This window comes from Canis lupus, chromosome 32 (genome assembly GCF_003254725.2).
Source record: "Canis lupus dingo isolate Sandy chromosome 32, ASM325472v2, whole genome shotgun sequence".
In the NCBI taxonomy this organism is placed as follows: domain Eukaryota; kingdom Metazoa; phylum Chordata; class Mammalia; order Carnivora; family Canidae; genus Canis; species Canis lupus.
The window spans coordinates 35,644,306-35,660,744 of record NC_064274.1 but is presented as its reverse complement, the minus strand read 5'-3'; the positions used below and the strand labels follow the sequence as shown (position 1 = coordinate 35,660,744).

Here is a 16,439-nt window from a genome sequence, read left to right as displayed (position 1 = left end):
TTATTACATACAAAATGTTTGCCACATACTTATATGTTAAGTAAGCCATACTAAATGACCTGTAAGTAGAATCCCCCTAATCCCCAAATTAGCATCTTAATAAAAATAGAAACTATCTAATTACAAACCCTGCCTTCTCACACTGAAGTACACTTTTTTCATTTGTGTTAATTTTTAAGGTAAAATTTTGTCATATAAATTGTATAAAGAAGGAATTATTGTTTGGTTTTGCTGTGAGCCTTATAAAATGGTATATTGTATTTAGTCTTCTGGAATATTCTTTTTATAACTTACCTCAACACTTCAAACATATATCTATATTGTTATTTATAAGAGAAATTATATACTATATTGCTATTAATCTGTTTAGCTACCACTTGGGTTTTGAGATCAAAATGATTGACCCTAGGCCTCCTCATTTAATTTCAATGGCTCTTATATGAAGGAAAATAAAGATGAAGTGAAAGAATAAAATAAAATATAAAGATAAAAAGAGTGTTAGGAATCAAATAAGTTAAAATCAAATAACTATTAAATTTAATAATATTTAATCAAGCTAGCCATTACTCAAAATGTATAGAAAATGATAAAAAGTCTCTACAATAATACTTTAAAAATAAAATAAGAATTTAAGATATTGTTAATGACCAAGAAACATTTTAATTTAAAATCCAATAAATTCAAACAAAAATACACAGTGCATCCTCCAAAAATAAAATTTCAAATAAGAGATAAAATTATTATCTAAATAAACATTCTATAATCTTGGATAGGAAAACAAAATTTTGTAAAGCTGTCAATTCTCTCCAAATTGATTAATAAATAATTTTAATCCTCTTAAAATTTTCATTTGTATTTTTGAAGACTTTGACCAGTTAACTGTAAAATTTGTATGTAGAAGTGGGGTTATCTAGAGCTAAGCAAATCTTTAAAAATGTTAGGTGGTTCCTTATATGTATTAAGATATACTATAAAGCCACTTTGATAAACTATGTGGTACTACATTAAAAACAGAAAGCGGCCACTGAAATAGTGAATGCAGCATCAGACTGCATATGAAGTCTTCCTATACTATGTTAAACAAAGCAGTGGGGGTTTAATCATGCTTGGAGGTGGAATTTGATTGAGGTTTTGATAGCATCTGTCATGATCAGATTTTTCATAATTTACTTAAATAGATGATATTCAAAGGTTTTCTAATGTTAAATCATGATTATAATTTTAAGATATACTCATCTTGATTATGGTGTATTTTATGTTTTGTGAATATTTTGTTAAGAAATTTGCATACTTATTCATGAACTATCTTTTCTTGTGCTATCTTTGAATTTATTTTCAAGATTATACTGAGTTCCATTAATTCAACTGGGTAATATTTCCTCCACTTCTTTCTCTGTAAGAGTTTGCCCCCTAGATTCAGCACTGCAGCCTCGAAAAACAAGCATAAAATCTGTCTGAGTCAGGGAACAGTAGTGGCTGGCAACCTAAAGTGCTTGGCTATTCATTCTCATCCACATGCTATGACAACACAATAACTCATGTACACATGGTCAGTTCTATTTTCCTGTGTCCAACACCACCATGACAAATTCCAAATGTGGCTTCCCCTATAAGGTATACAACCACAATGACTGGCACAGATTTATTCCAATCTGATTGATTCAAATGCATAGGTCTCCTGTTACCTACATAAGATGGGCTTATGCTGGGTATGGGTATTGATCATACAACTGCTTGGTGACACTGCCCAGGAGGCTTAAACAAACCAATGTAAAGGTGATTCAAATGAATTCAATAAATTGAAGTGATTTGTTGTATGCTTTTGGGTTATTTGTTTATATGTAGAAATGACTGGCCCGTGGACTATATTTCTTTTGGGGATGAGTTGCACCTTTGCCCATACACCATTCACTCTAATTATTGGCCATGTCAACAAAGATAAATAAGTCAATCTAAGGTCCCTTGCTTGGGTTGCAATGGCTAATAGGCTGATAATCTACTTCCTTGCTGTGTAAAATAACACCTCCCTGTTTCCCCAGGATTTATTCAGAGTCTTATGAGTTCAAGACCCTGAGGACATGATTGAAGTTAATACTACAGTGTGTCCTCAACCTGCTCCTTGAAGTCCTATTACTAGTATCTTTAATTAGATGCTGTATAAGGCAAATTAAATAGATTTATTTTAGCTGCTGTTAGATAAATCCAACCAGTTGACAGAATAGGTTGCTTATGGAAAATTCACCAGAAGTCCAGGAAATGTCCAGGCCAGAGGAAGAAGAGGAAAATATTGTTAATAATATAAAGCTGATTTTAATATATTATCATAATTTCTCTGTATTGAATTATAGGTCCTGCTACAGTATTAAATGTTCTGCTAGAGTAGATTCTGACATAGTATTAAATATTGCTTTTTTAATTAAAATAATGATGAGAGAGAGAAAGACAGAAAGAGAACCTAAATACTTCCAAGTTTTGTTTGGGGCTCGCCTTTTGTAAAATTTTGACATACTTTACATTATCTATTGTTTCAGCATACAATTCAAAACTTAGAAAAACATACAATAAAAAGACAATCAGTAGGTAACTGATGTTTAAGTTAGGATCTAAGAATATTTTCTGACAAATATGAAATATATATATATCTTTATGAAGATAAATACATTTTAGTAAGAATTTGGTAAAAAATTGTCTGAATAGCAAAAGATTTTTTAAGAGATGATAAAAACTTCTTTTTGTAACCATTATATCAATTTCTTTTTCAAATATGTCTAGTAATTATTGTAAAAGACTAATTTCACCACAAGGACTCATGAATTTCAATACTGAGCTAAATTACACACTGTATAAAAATTTTAGAATTTTTAAAAATTTTCTACAACACATCTTATAATTTAAAGCTATGTTCTCATTTTACATGATAAAATAAATTTTATAAAATTTAAAGTGACACTTATTTTCAATGTATATGAATATATAAGCTTATGTATACATTCACATATATACATATATGTGTACATGAATATTTGTATAAAATTCACATTTTGCCTACTAATGTAAAAGGTTACTGAATTGATACCTTATTTTTCAATAAGAAGTTTAAATTTAAAATCCATCATGATTGAATAGAAGACTACTTTCTACACTTTTCTGTATAATTTACTTATTAAATTGCTATATTAGTGTACTTTTTCTGTATATCATGTTTTACAAGTCAGTACATGTACAGACACACAGTTGAACTTTTTTAACTTCACACATGACACACACTATACAGCCAAGTATATACAGTACCATAACGTAAGTCCCATGTCAGGCTCCCTTCATGGAGCCTGCTTCTCTTTCTACCTATGTCTCTGCCTCTCTCTCTCTCTCTGTGTCTGTCATGAATAAATAAATAAAATCTTTAAAAAAAATAGTTAGGTTTTGGTCAATTGCATTTTTCCATGGCTTTTAATTTTTTATTTACAAATCATATAGCTTACTATTTTAAAAATAGGCTGCCTCAATTTATTTTATTATATACATGGAAAATTTAGAAATAAAAGGATAACAGTTTTGAAAGATGAGACTAGTCCTCAAGAATAAATAAAAATATAGTTTTTCATTTATTTTAAATACTTTATTTATTTGAGGAGAGAGAGAGAGCACGAGTGGAGTGGGGGAGAGTAATGAGGAAGAAGCAGACTCTTCCCCAATCAGGCAGCCCCACAGGGGCTCTATTCCAGGACACTGGGACCATGACGTGAGCCAAAGACAGATGCTTAACTGAGTGAGCCACCCAGGCACCCCTAGATTTTCATATTTTTATTGATGTAATATGCCTTAGTGACTCATGAAAGATATGTTAAATAGATTGCTAAACATTTTATTGCCAGATATTTAGAATGAATTTCTAGATCTATCTGGATATATCAGGTAGCTGTGTTCTTCTGTACTCTATGAAACGTGTTTTGGTTTCAATTTTTAAATGTTTTGCTTTAACCTTGCTTTAGTATATCATTATTGTCATTTATCCTTTTTTTAAAAAATTTCATTTATTTATGATAGTCACAGAGAGAGAGAGAGAGAGAGAGAGGCAGAGACATAGGCAGAGGGAGAAGCAGGCTCCATGCACCGGGAGCCCGACGTGGGATTCGATCCCGGGTCTCCAGGATCGTGCCCTGGGCCAAAGGCAGGCGCCAAACCGCTGCACCACCCAGGGATCCTCATTTATTCTTTTTGTGTTGGCTTCATATCTCTAAATAGGTCCCTCTCAGCATCTTTCCTTTCTTGTTTTTTTTTTTTTTTTTTTTTTTTTTGGCATGTAAAATTACATTGTTTATTGAAAGCAGGAAATACAGAAGTTTAGATTAAACATAGTGATTACAAAGCTTTAAAGTTCATGATTAATGGTTTCTAAGCTTTCAGCAAATTTTTTAGTTGAAAGAAACTATGTTAAGTGTTCTTCATGTACTCAGCTGCAGAAATAGAGAAGTTAGGACTTTGAGAAACTTGTAATCAGTTAAATAAATGAAACATGTACATATGAAAATTTAAAAAGTAAAAAGTAATGCATAACTATACTCAGTATATATAGAACATATGCATATAGGATTTAGCTAACTTGGCACTTTAGAGAGAGGTGGCATCAGGGAAGGACTTTATTTTTTTTTAAAGATTTACTTATTTATTTATGATAGACATAGAGAGAGAGAGGCAGAGACACAGGAGGAGGGTGAAGCAGGCTCCATGCAGGGAGCACGATGCAGGACTCGATTCCGGGATTCCAGGATCGCGCCCTGAGCCAAAGGCAGGCGCTAAACCACTGAGCCAGCCAGGGATCCCCAGGGAAGGATTTTAGAAAAGGTCTTGTCTTGAAGACTAAAGCTTAACGTATCAGAAAAAGTTCATAATATAAGAGGATGGAAAATATAAAGATAAATGCCAATATAAGTAACTACAAAAGGTTTAGTGAACCATAAATTAAAAATGGGTAACCCAGTGGAAAAAAATGATACTAAAATGTGTAGATTATATGATATGTAGAGAAAATCCTAAAGAATCCATAAAAATATATTAAAAATAATAAGTAGATTCGGCAAATTTGCTGAATACAAAATACACAACAACCAGTTGTGTTTCTATATACTAATTACAAATTTTTATAAAGAGAAATTGAGAAAGCAAAACCATTTGCAAATGCATCAAAAAGAATAAAATACTTAGAAATACATTTAACTAGGGAGGTGGAAAACTCATATACTGATAACCACAGGATATTGAGGGAAGAAACTGAAGAAGACACAAATAAATAGAAAGATATTCCATGCTCATGTATTGGGAGAATTTATGTTGTCAATGTCCATACAACCAAAAACAATCTGCAGATTCAATCAATGCAATCCCTATCAAAATTCCAATGGAGTTTTTCACAGAAATAAAACAAATAATCCTAAAATTCTATGGAACCACAAAAGACCCTGGATAGCCAAAGAAATTCTGAGAAAGAACAGAGCTAATGGCATCACATTTCTGATTAAAACTATATTACAAAGCTATAGCAATCAAAATAGTATAGTACCAGCATAAAAAGAGACACATAAATCAATGAAATATAATAGAGAACCCAGAAATGAACTCACATAAAAATGTTCAAATTAATTTATGACAAAGAAGCCAATGATATATATTTGGGCTACTACCTTATACCATACACAATTTCAATTGAGAATAGATTACCTAAACATAAACACATAGGACTACATCAAACTAAAAAGCTCTGCCTAGTGAAGGAAACAATGAAGTAACTTCGGGATGGGAAAAAATATTTTTAAATCATATATGTGATAAGGGGCTAAAATTCAAAATATATACATACAAATTGATAGGAAAAAAACCCCTCAAACAATCTGATTACGAAATGGGTAGAGGTCCTGAATAGACATTTTTCCAAAGAAGACATTCAAATGACCAACAGAAGCATGAAAAGATTCTCAACATTACTGATCCTCAGGAAAATGCAAATCCTAAGCACAGTGAGATATCAACTCTCATCTGTTAGAATGGCTATTACCCAAAAGGACAAGAAATAATGAGTGTTGGAGGGGATATGGAGAAAAGGACACATTTGTGTACTGTTGATGGGAATGTAAATTGGTGCAGCTATATGGAAAACAGTATGGAGGTTTCTTTAAAAATTAAAAATAAAACTATCATATGATCTAGCACTTCTACTTCTTAAGTATTTATTAGAAGAAAAAGTCGATATTTTGAAGAGATATCTGTGCCTCCATGTTCATTACAGAATTATTTAAAGTAGCCAAGACATGGAAACACCAAAGTGTCCATCAATGGATGAACAGATAAAAAATGTGATATATATAATTTACAATAATATAATATAATTTTTATAATAGTATATATATGCATATAATTTACACACACACACAAAGTAAATCTTGCCATTTGAAACAACATGGATGGACCTTCAGAATATTATGCTAAGAAAAATAAGTCAGAGAGAGAAAGAAAAATACTATATAATCTCACCTATATGTGGAATCTAATTTTAAAAATCCATAAAAACTGAATTCATAGGTACAGAGAATAGATTGCTGGTTGCCATAGGCAAGTACATGAGGGATGGGTAAAATTGCTAAGGGGCTTAAAAGGTATGAACTTCCAGTTATAAGACAAATAAGTCTTGAAGATGTACTGTACAGCATGGTGACTATAGTAAACAATACTATATTGCATATTTGAAAGTTGCTAAAAGAGTAGATTTTTAAAATTATCATCACAAGAAAAAATGTGTAATTATATCTGATGGATTTTAGACTTATTGTGGTAATAATTTTATAATATATACATTTTTCAAATCATTATGTTCTACACCTAAAACTAATACAATGTGTCACAATAAAAAATGGATAACAGAATAGAAAAAATGATATTAAAATTTAGCTACAACCAAAGAATCTTTTACATCCTACAAATATAGTTGTATTTTATTCTGCAGGAAAGGGAAATTTTAAATAGGAGGATGGAAAGTCTGTAACACATTACAAACACACTTCTCTGGTACAATTTAGATGAAGGAATGGGAGAGACCACAATAAGGAAAACTGGAGAAAAGTCAAGTAACAGTTTGCAAAATATACATGAGAAATGCAGAGATCCTGGATTTTTTAAAAAAAGATGTTATTTATTTATTCATGAGAGACACACACACGAGAGAGAGAGGGAAAGAGAGAGAGAGAGAGAGAGAGAGAGAGAGAGAGAGAGAGAGAGAGAGAGGCAGAGACACAGGTAGACGGAGAAGCAGGCTCCATGCAGGGTGACCAATGTGGGACTCAATCCCGGGTATCCGGGGCTGACAGCGGCGCTAAACCACTAAACCACCAAGGCTGCCTGAGGTCCTGGATTAAGCCAGGGATTATTGATGAAGGAGAGGAAGGAGTGATTTATTTTTAATAGGAAATAATTGGGGAGGTGATTTTGATTTGGAAGAAGAAAGTTTGAACTTTGAATCAGAGTGCTTAACTGGAATTCAAGTTTACAATTCATGTTCAGTAAGAATTTTGGAAGCTAATTACACATTTAACCCTCAATTGCCCATTATATATAAAGGGTCTAACAATTTTGTAGACACTTGAATGTTTTTTTTTTCTTATAGTTGTTCATATCTTTCCAGTTGTATGCCTTTCTACATTTCTTAAAATGAAGAATAATTATGAGAAAAAAATGGTTGCAGCACAAGACTAAGCACATTTAATCTTACAAATAAATTTTTAAAACTAAAATAAATTATATATGATAAGTAAATGGAATTTGTACCATGAGGAAAAATACCTGTTAAGAAAGAGAGCATCAAATGTGGTCTCAGAAAAAAATGGATGCCTTTTTTATTTATCTTGCAATGATTATCACACTATGAATTTCTGATCACTTATGTGGTTTCTTAATAAATATATTTTTGCACATTATTTCTTTTTTGACATAACAAATAATTACTGAATAAAAAATATGGAAAGCTCTTGATACGTGATCTTCTTCTCTACTTACAGAATGGTAATCTCATTTAGTCTCATGGCTTTTATAAACCACTCCATATCAACTCCAAGTTATTATTATCTTTAATTTCAGTATATATCTAACCAGAGACAGAAGTTATCTAACTCCCTACTCAACACCTCCACTTGGCTAATAAAAATTTCAAATGAAACTTCTGATATTTGTTTCACAAACCTTTTAGGTCTACAATACCATTTAATGGTCTCCTTAGACCTAAGATCCTGGACATATTTATGGCTCTTCTCTCTTGTATCTTATCCAATTATTTAAGAAATATTTCAGGTCCTACCTTCAAAATCCAAAATTTAACCATGTTTCACCTTTTCCATAGCTATAACTATTGTCCCAGCAGAGTCTTTTACCTGATTTACCATCCTAACTGCTCTACTGCTTTCATATCTACACCACCATCACCCCGCCCTTAGAGTTTAGTAACAACTCAGCGTCCAGAGTAATCTATCATTTATTCAAATAATATTTATTGTGTGGCAGCTATTTAAAAAAGCTCGTTAGATCATGTAACTCGCAGCTCAAAACTCTGCAATGACTCCTCTTTTCCCCATATAAAAGCTGTTATAATAGCCTACAATTACGGTGACCTTATGTCCAAATTTGTCCCAGAGAGTCCCAGTCAAAAGGCAAGGGAGAACTGACTTCCAGCTTACACAATCAGGCTGAGAGAGAAAATTCTCTCTTACTCTGACCAGAGTTATTCAGGTTTTCAGTGAATTCAATGATAACTACTCACAGTGGGTAAAGCAATCTGCTCTACTCAGTTCACTAGTTCAAATGATAAATGCATATACAAACACCCTCACAAACATACCCAGAAGTAATGTCCAGTCAGATACCTGGCAACCCAGTGATTCAGTCAAACTGACACATAAAATTAACCATTATATGAATGATTAAAGATTTTAGTGGCCATCACTGGGTCATAGCAAAGTAGTTACAAATTGGGGTTAGAATCAGTAACACCTCTAGGTGTCTGGGTCATTCAGTCATTTAAGCATTTGGCTCAGGTCATAATCTCAGGGTCCTGAAGACGAAGCCCCACATTGGGCTCTGAGTTGATCTTACAGTCTGCTTGAGATTCTCTTGGTCCCATCCTCGGCCTCTCCTGGTCCTGGTCACTCTCTCTCAAATAAATAAATAAATCTTTAAAAAAAAAAGAATCTCTGACAGGTAATTAAGGCATGATTCAGCTTTATTATTTTGGGGGCCAATCAGAATTTGATCAGGATGGATTAGTAAGCAAGTGAGAAAAAAGAAAAGAAAAAGACCTAACCAGAAGAACATTTAGATAAAGGAAATGAAATAAGATAATTAGCACCACTATTCATCAATATTCAGTTAATATTTATTATTAGATTTCTTTGAATTTGGTGTTTTTTTTAAAGTAAATCTACAAATATGTATTGATCTAATATTATCTTTCTATCTCTAATGATGGAATTTGATTAGAAAAAAGAGTCAGGATACTCACAATTGTAATTGCCACACAAATCACAAAAGTGTCTTTTAGAACATCACATTAGCCCAAGGGCTTGGATCAGAGAGAAAATTTATTTCGATTGGGCCCTTTTACCATTATACAAAAGCCACAGAGTTGTCAGAGAAGTTAATATGAATTGTCACAAGTAAACTATTATTCTAAATAGATTTAAAATCAGCTGCACAAGCATCAAGTCAATTAAGGACTTGGTTATAGTATACTATAACTTGGGTTATAGTAATGGTAAGTTTAAACTGACTTTAACAACAGAAAGGTGGGGAGTCAAATAGATTCATCATGGGAAAAAATAGAACCTTTATGTGAGGTACACAAAATGTCTTCTGTTGACAGAAATTGAATTAGAATCAGCCTGAACTCTAGGTAAAAAATAGTTTTCACTTCTTGGGATTTGACAGTGTGGCACAAGTCTAACTTTTTTTTTTTTAAGATTTTTTATTTATTTATTCATGGCAGAGAGAGAGAGAGAGAGGCAGAGGGAGAGGGAGAGAATCAAAGGGAGAGGGAGAGAAGCAGGCTCCATGCAGGGAGCCTGACGTGGGACTTGATCCCAGGTCTCCAGGATCACACCCCAGGCCCAAGGCGGCGCCAAACCGCTGAGCCAGGAGGGCTGCCCACAAGTCTAACTTTCTATGAAGAAGAGATTATACTTAAACTTTAGTATCTCTGTTCAAAAGAGACACTATGACGAAAAGTGGTAACAATGTCACTGATTTCCTTAAACTTTGTGTTATACTCAACCCAGCACATTTGAATCAGAATTGAGGGAAAGATACATATTATTTAGTCATGAGATGTAAAAATGATACATATTATTTAGTATTTAGTCATAAGGTGTATAAATGATTACATTACCAATGTTAAACCAATTACAAATAAAGTTCAAAGTTCTAGATATTCATACAATTCAAATAATTGGTAATCTAAAAATCTCATACATTCTGTAATAATTTCATGCTTAAAACAGCAACATTTTCCTTTGCTCTTTATTATTTATCTTGTTTCATATCTATGATTTAAATATAATTTAATAAAATAGAAAATATTAAATTTAATGATAGAAATGTTGGAAGAATATCAATAGTTCTAATGTAACTCCCTTTCAATAGGTGACTGGTTGGACTCTACTAGTATAAATCCACATTGAGAGTCTGATCACTCTGTGCCATCTTTGAAGAAAAGAATTTCCTCTGTAACTATATAAATAAACTAGTACTTCCAAGGAAATATATGCATTTTCATCCCAAACTGATTATTATGTAGTCATTCCTATAGAAAACCTTTGGAAACCAATTCAAAGGTTAACTAGTACAGCTGAATAAATTAATTTATTATGAAAAAACTTAAAAGCTCTGTATTAAAGACATATTGAAAATATATTATACATCCTTAAATTTAAATGGCCCATAAAGTAGATCATTACTAGGAAGAATTCATTAATATGGATATAGGTAATAAGATCATTACCAGAGATGAAAAGAATTAAAATTGCATGATTAAAGTGCTCATTAATGCACTAAATAGTATAGTATTAAAGAGATTATTGAACATTTCTGAAAGGTACATTTCATTGTAAGGAACTATATGAGAAAATCTAGAAACTTTAGGCAATTCTCTAAAAATAGTTTAAATAGCCACTAAGATTAAATAGCACAGATTTTTTTTTCCACAGAGAATAATTTATATCCAACTTCACTAGTAAAATTAAACTGAGAGAAATAGTACAATACAGTATAATAATGTAGACCGATCACCGACCTGGAAGTCAGAAATGTGACCTCAAATTCTAAATATCAAAATCTAAGTTTATGATTGCCTTGTCCCAAAATGCTTACTTTTTCATTGCTTAACTCCTTTGTCTGACCATATTGTAATACATGAGGAATATAATGTATATTTGTATATTTTTAATACTTGGAAGTCTTAAAAGTGATATACCAATGCGTTTGAAAAAGTACTTGGAGTTTTTCAATAGAAGCTAAGAAATTACCCTTATACCAATGTCCATCAACAGTTACTAATATTTAGAAAGAACACTGATATATAAAATAATGAATTGCCTTATGAACTTAACTTATAAATACATGCTTTATTTATCATCATCCTCCAGAGAAACAGAACAGGATGTGAATATAAATAAGATTTATTTTCACAAATTGTCTCATATGATTATGGAGCATGGTAAGACCAAAATGTGCAATTTGGTTCTGAAGGCCATAAAGGTGGAGATTCAGGGAAAAGCCTATGTTGTAGTTAAATTCTGAAGGACATCTGTCAGCAGAATTCTGTTTTGTTCAGGGGAGGTAAATTATTTGTTCTTTGTGAGACTTTACCTGATTGGATGAGGGGCACCCACATTATGGAAGGCAATCTGTTTACTCAAAGTCCACAGATTTAAAATTATTTTTGAGTTGTGTAGCCCTTTACTAGTAACAAGAATAGAAGGCATCTGTTGTACAACATAGATAATAATTGACTATAACAAGTCAATTATTTTACTCCAATAAAGATCATTTATAAAAGCAATTTCTTTATTAAAAAGCTTTCACCCTTCTTGCTTGTGTACAATTTGCAAAACTATTCTGAAAGTGAAATATATGTGCACAACTCTACAAAGAGTGCAAATTTGCGATACGATAAACGCTTTACAAGTCACTTTCAGAAAACCGTTTGCCACGACTGGACCTTTACATTGCCACTTTTTAAAGATTTATTTATTTATTTAGAGAAAGGGAGAGTGGGGAAGGGGTAGAGGAGGAGGGAAAGAGAGAATTTCAAGCAGACTCTGTACTGCACAGGGCCTGACCTGGGGCTTGATCGATCTCATGATCCTGAGATCATTACTTGAAGGGAAATTAAGAGTCCACACTTAACTGACTTTTAACTACCCAGTCACCCCTGCCTTCTTTTTTGATCAAAATATTTTGATGCCATCCTCTCTTCACTATAAAGCATTTTTAATGAATTGAAATTAAGGAAAGACATCTATTAGAAAAGAGGAGAAGAAGGATGCCTGAGTGGCTTAGTTGGCTAGACATCCCATTCTTGATTCCAGCTCAGGTCAGGATCTCCAGGGTTGAGGGATTGAGTCCTGCATTGGGCTTTGTGCTCAGCAAGAAGTTCGCTTATCCCTCTTCCTCTGCTTCTGCTCCTGATCATGCTGTCTCTGTCTCTGTCTCTAAAATAAATAAATAAAATCTGAAAAAAAAAAAAAGAAAAGAGAAGAAAGTTCTATTGGTTTGAGGTTTCAGAATCTCCTCAAACCAGGACCGTGGTAAGGGCAGAGAATGAATAAGTGCAGGTGGCATCCTTGAGGATTCAGAGCTTCACTGGGCCTTGAGCAACCTTGCTACATAACTCACTGAACCATCTTGCCAGTTTTTACACTGGCTTGACTGGGCACTCTTTTGGAGTTCTGTGATAGCATTTAATAACACTCAATGGGATGTCTTCCACATACAGCATTATGGTATTTCTTCAAGTAATCTCTAAAAGATACAAGGTCTAACTGTCCTATAATATTTATACCCATTTTATCTAGATATTCAAAAGATCTATAAATCTCCTCCTGGGATTCATCATAGTAACTGTAAGGGAAACTAATATCTCTGGTAGAAATCAGAAGAAATGACAAAGATATTATGAGGAGCTGCTAGATATTTACTGAAGAGTTTTCCAAATTCCTGTCCTTTTGAGTCACTCAGAGCTCCAACCAAAACAAGAATAATGGTAAACTCATCTTCATGGCTTTCCATGGCTTTATAACATATGGCAAATGCATTTCAATGCTGTGTTCATCTTCATCTGTCTGCAGAGATATTCATTCAAACATTCCTATCTTCCATAATTCTCCATAAATCTTTTGATCAATATAATAGTCATATAGAGGTTTTATATATGTATATATATATATATATAGTCACACTGGAAAGTGGAAAGTGGAAAGTGGACACTTAGAAAGAGGCCTATGATGAGAAGGCCTGTAGGCAGAATGTTCTCCTGGTAATAAGCATGAGCAGCACAAGATGCACAGTACATATATCCTTCATGGGGAACAATAATGGCCCTAGCAAGTCTTTTGTATACTGTACTTGTGAAAGCCAACCTTCTAGCTGTGCATTCCCCTGTAGTCCTGAGGCTGTGTCCCAGCTCCCAGAGTGACTGTCTAGCTTCTCAGAAGATCACTTGGTTGAACATCTTGGTTTCTACACCATGTACAGTGTACGAGATGAATGAGAAGGTGCCAGCACAAGGAGCAATTTGAAGAGGGTACAAAACATTGCAAGCCCAGCCCAGGAGGAGGTGGCAGTATGGAGACCAGCTTGGTCCAAGAGGAGGAGGAGATGACCACGTGGGTGGTGGCAGCAGCAACAATTATCTCAAACTCCTGGGACCGCCAGAAAATGGGGCCCACAGCAGTTATGTTGGAGCCAGGAAAGCCCTTGGCCATGGCTTCCACTCACTGCTGTTCCCCAGGTGCCCCCACACCCCCACCAGATTTAAATATTAATCCCAGGCAAAGGATCATCCAGAAATCCAAAATAATGTTTGAGCACAGACCTGGACACTATGGCCAACTGAACTGATACATAATATTATTCATAAATAAATTAAAGGTGATTATTAATTATGATTCCAAGGTACTCATTCTTCTTTTATTTAATTACTAAGCTGTCTTGAAATGAATATAAGGCAATGAAGTGACCAAGTAAATGGTAGGAGGTTCCCAGAGAGAGTTTATTCAATCTTTTGGCCTCATCAACTTAAAATTCCTATTAAGATCTTTACATAGATCAAACACTTCAGCTTTCCCCAGGTTCTCCCTTGAGCCATTCCCATCTCACTTGCTTATATTTTATTCCACCTTTTGGTTCCCATGTATGTAGAACTTTCCCTCAGGCTGACTACCTTAACGATTTTTTATTTTTTATTTATTTTTTTATATTTTTATTTATTTATTTATAGAGACACAGAGAGAGAGAGAGAGAGAGGCAGAGACACAGGCAGGGGGAGAAGCAGGCTCCATGCAGGGAACCCGATGTGGGACTCGATCCCAGGTCTCCAGGATCACACCCCGGGCTGCAGGCAGTGCTAAACCTGCTGCGCCACCGGGGCTGCCCCTTTAACGATTTTTTAAATGTAATTTTATTTATTTTTATTTTTAATTTTTATTTTTTTTTAAAGATTTTATTTATTTATTCATAAGACACAAACAGAGAGAGGCAGAGACACAGGAAGAGAGAGAAGCAGGCTCCATGCACCGGGAGCCCGACGTGGGACTCGATCCCGAGTCTCCAGGATCGCGCCCTGGGCCAAAGGCAGGCGCCAAACCGCTGCGCCACCCAGGGATCCCCCCAATAATTTTTTTTAATGGAAGTTTTTCATACTAGTGTTGAATGAGTCCATCCATCCCTACCTTCCCCCAAGATACTAAAAATTTAATAAAGCCCCTTGTATTTAGCAGAGATCCAACATAATTATTAAGTTTATGTTCAGAGAAGAAGGATAAGTAGTGTTCATAAATTTTTAAAACATATTTTTACTGGAGTTCAATTTCCAACATATAGTATAACACCCAGTGCTCATCCTGTCAAGTGCCCCCTCAGTGCCCATCACCAAATCACCCCACCCCCTTTTAAATTTATAGTCATAACTACTCACACGTAAAAACTGTATGACAAAAAAATAGAACTAGTACTTGTTCTTTCTCCTAGTTCATGCTCTGTAGAAGTAACTCCACTTCCCTTTTCTCAATATAAATGAAATGTGACTCTGATATGTTCAAGTTAAGCATACAATTCAACAACAACAACAAAAACATCTTGAAACTCCTGGGTGGCTCCGGGGTTGAGCGTCTGCCTTTCACCCAGGGCATGATCCCGGAGTCCCAGGATCAAGTCCCATATTAGGCTCCCTGCTTGGAGCCTGCTTCTCCCTCTGCCTCTCTCTCTCTCTCATGAATAAATATATATCTTTAAAAATATATCTTTTATAAAATTACCTGTAGACCCAAGGGGGGTCTGTTTGGACCAGACTGGTACAAAGCAATGCCTTTCTCAGGCATATATGTATATATATATATACTGAGTAGCTATATATATATATATATATATATATATATATATATATGAAATTCTAGAGAGCTGGAATAACTAAATGTCCTTTTAGTCATAATGTGTGAATCAAAATACATTTGTACAGCTTGTTTTTCTAATTACTTTATGTTTAAATGCATGCGTATAGGGATGTCTGGGTGCCTCAGTGGTTGAGCATCTGCTTCCGTGATCCTGGAGTCCTGGGATTGAGTCCCATATCGGGCTCCCTGTGAGGAGTCTGCTTCTCCCTCTGCCTGTGTTTCTCCTTTTCTCTCTATGTGTCTCTCATGAATAAATAAAATCTTTAAACAAATAAAAAAATAAATAAATGCATGTGTGTATATATACATAACCTAAAAATAATATAATGATGGCTAGGACACCTTTAACTATGCTACTGTCCTTCTTTAATTAACTGTTTTGGCTCAAATATTAAAAGTATATCTGTTGTCATGGAGTAAATGAAGAGATTTTTCCCAAAGTAATCATTTGCAAAAAATCTGATTATTTTCTTCTAAACAGATTGGATTCCTTCCTAATACATATTCTCATAAACATTTTTATTTGTTTCACAAAACCTCTACTAATTTGTTCTAATGAAAATATATTTTATTCACAACTTTATGCTGACCCATATTTAGTACTTTGATGCCTAGCACCTGCAATAGCCTTTGGCTATTTGAATATTAAGACATGGTGAATTATATACTACTTACAACCTTGACTCTAATCACTAGCTGGAGGTGACTTGCATGATGGATGAAGAGAGTTCTTTGAGA

At 33.9% G+C, this 16,439-nt stretch overlaps 1 pseudogene; it reads right to left on the bottom strand.

Moving 5' to 3' along the window:
• Positions 1–12,891: 12,891 nt before the first annotated feature.
• On the bottom strand, positions 12,892–14,015 carry LOC112671740 (protein MEMO1-like; annotated as a pseudogene).
• Positions 14,016–16,439: the final 2,424 nt, after the last annotated feature.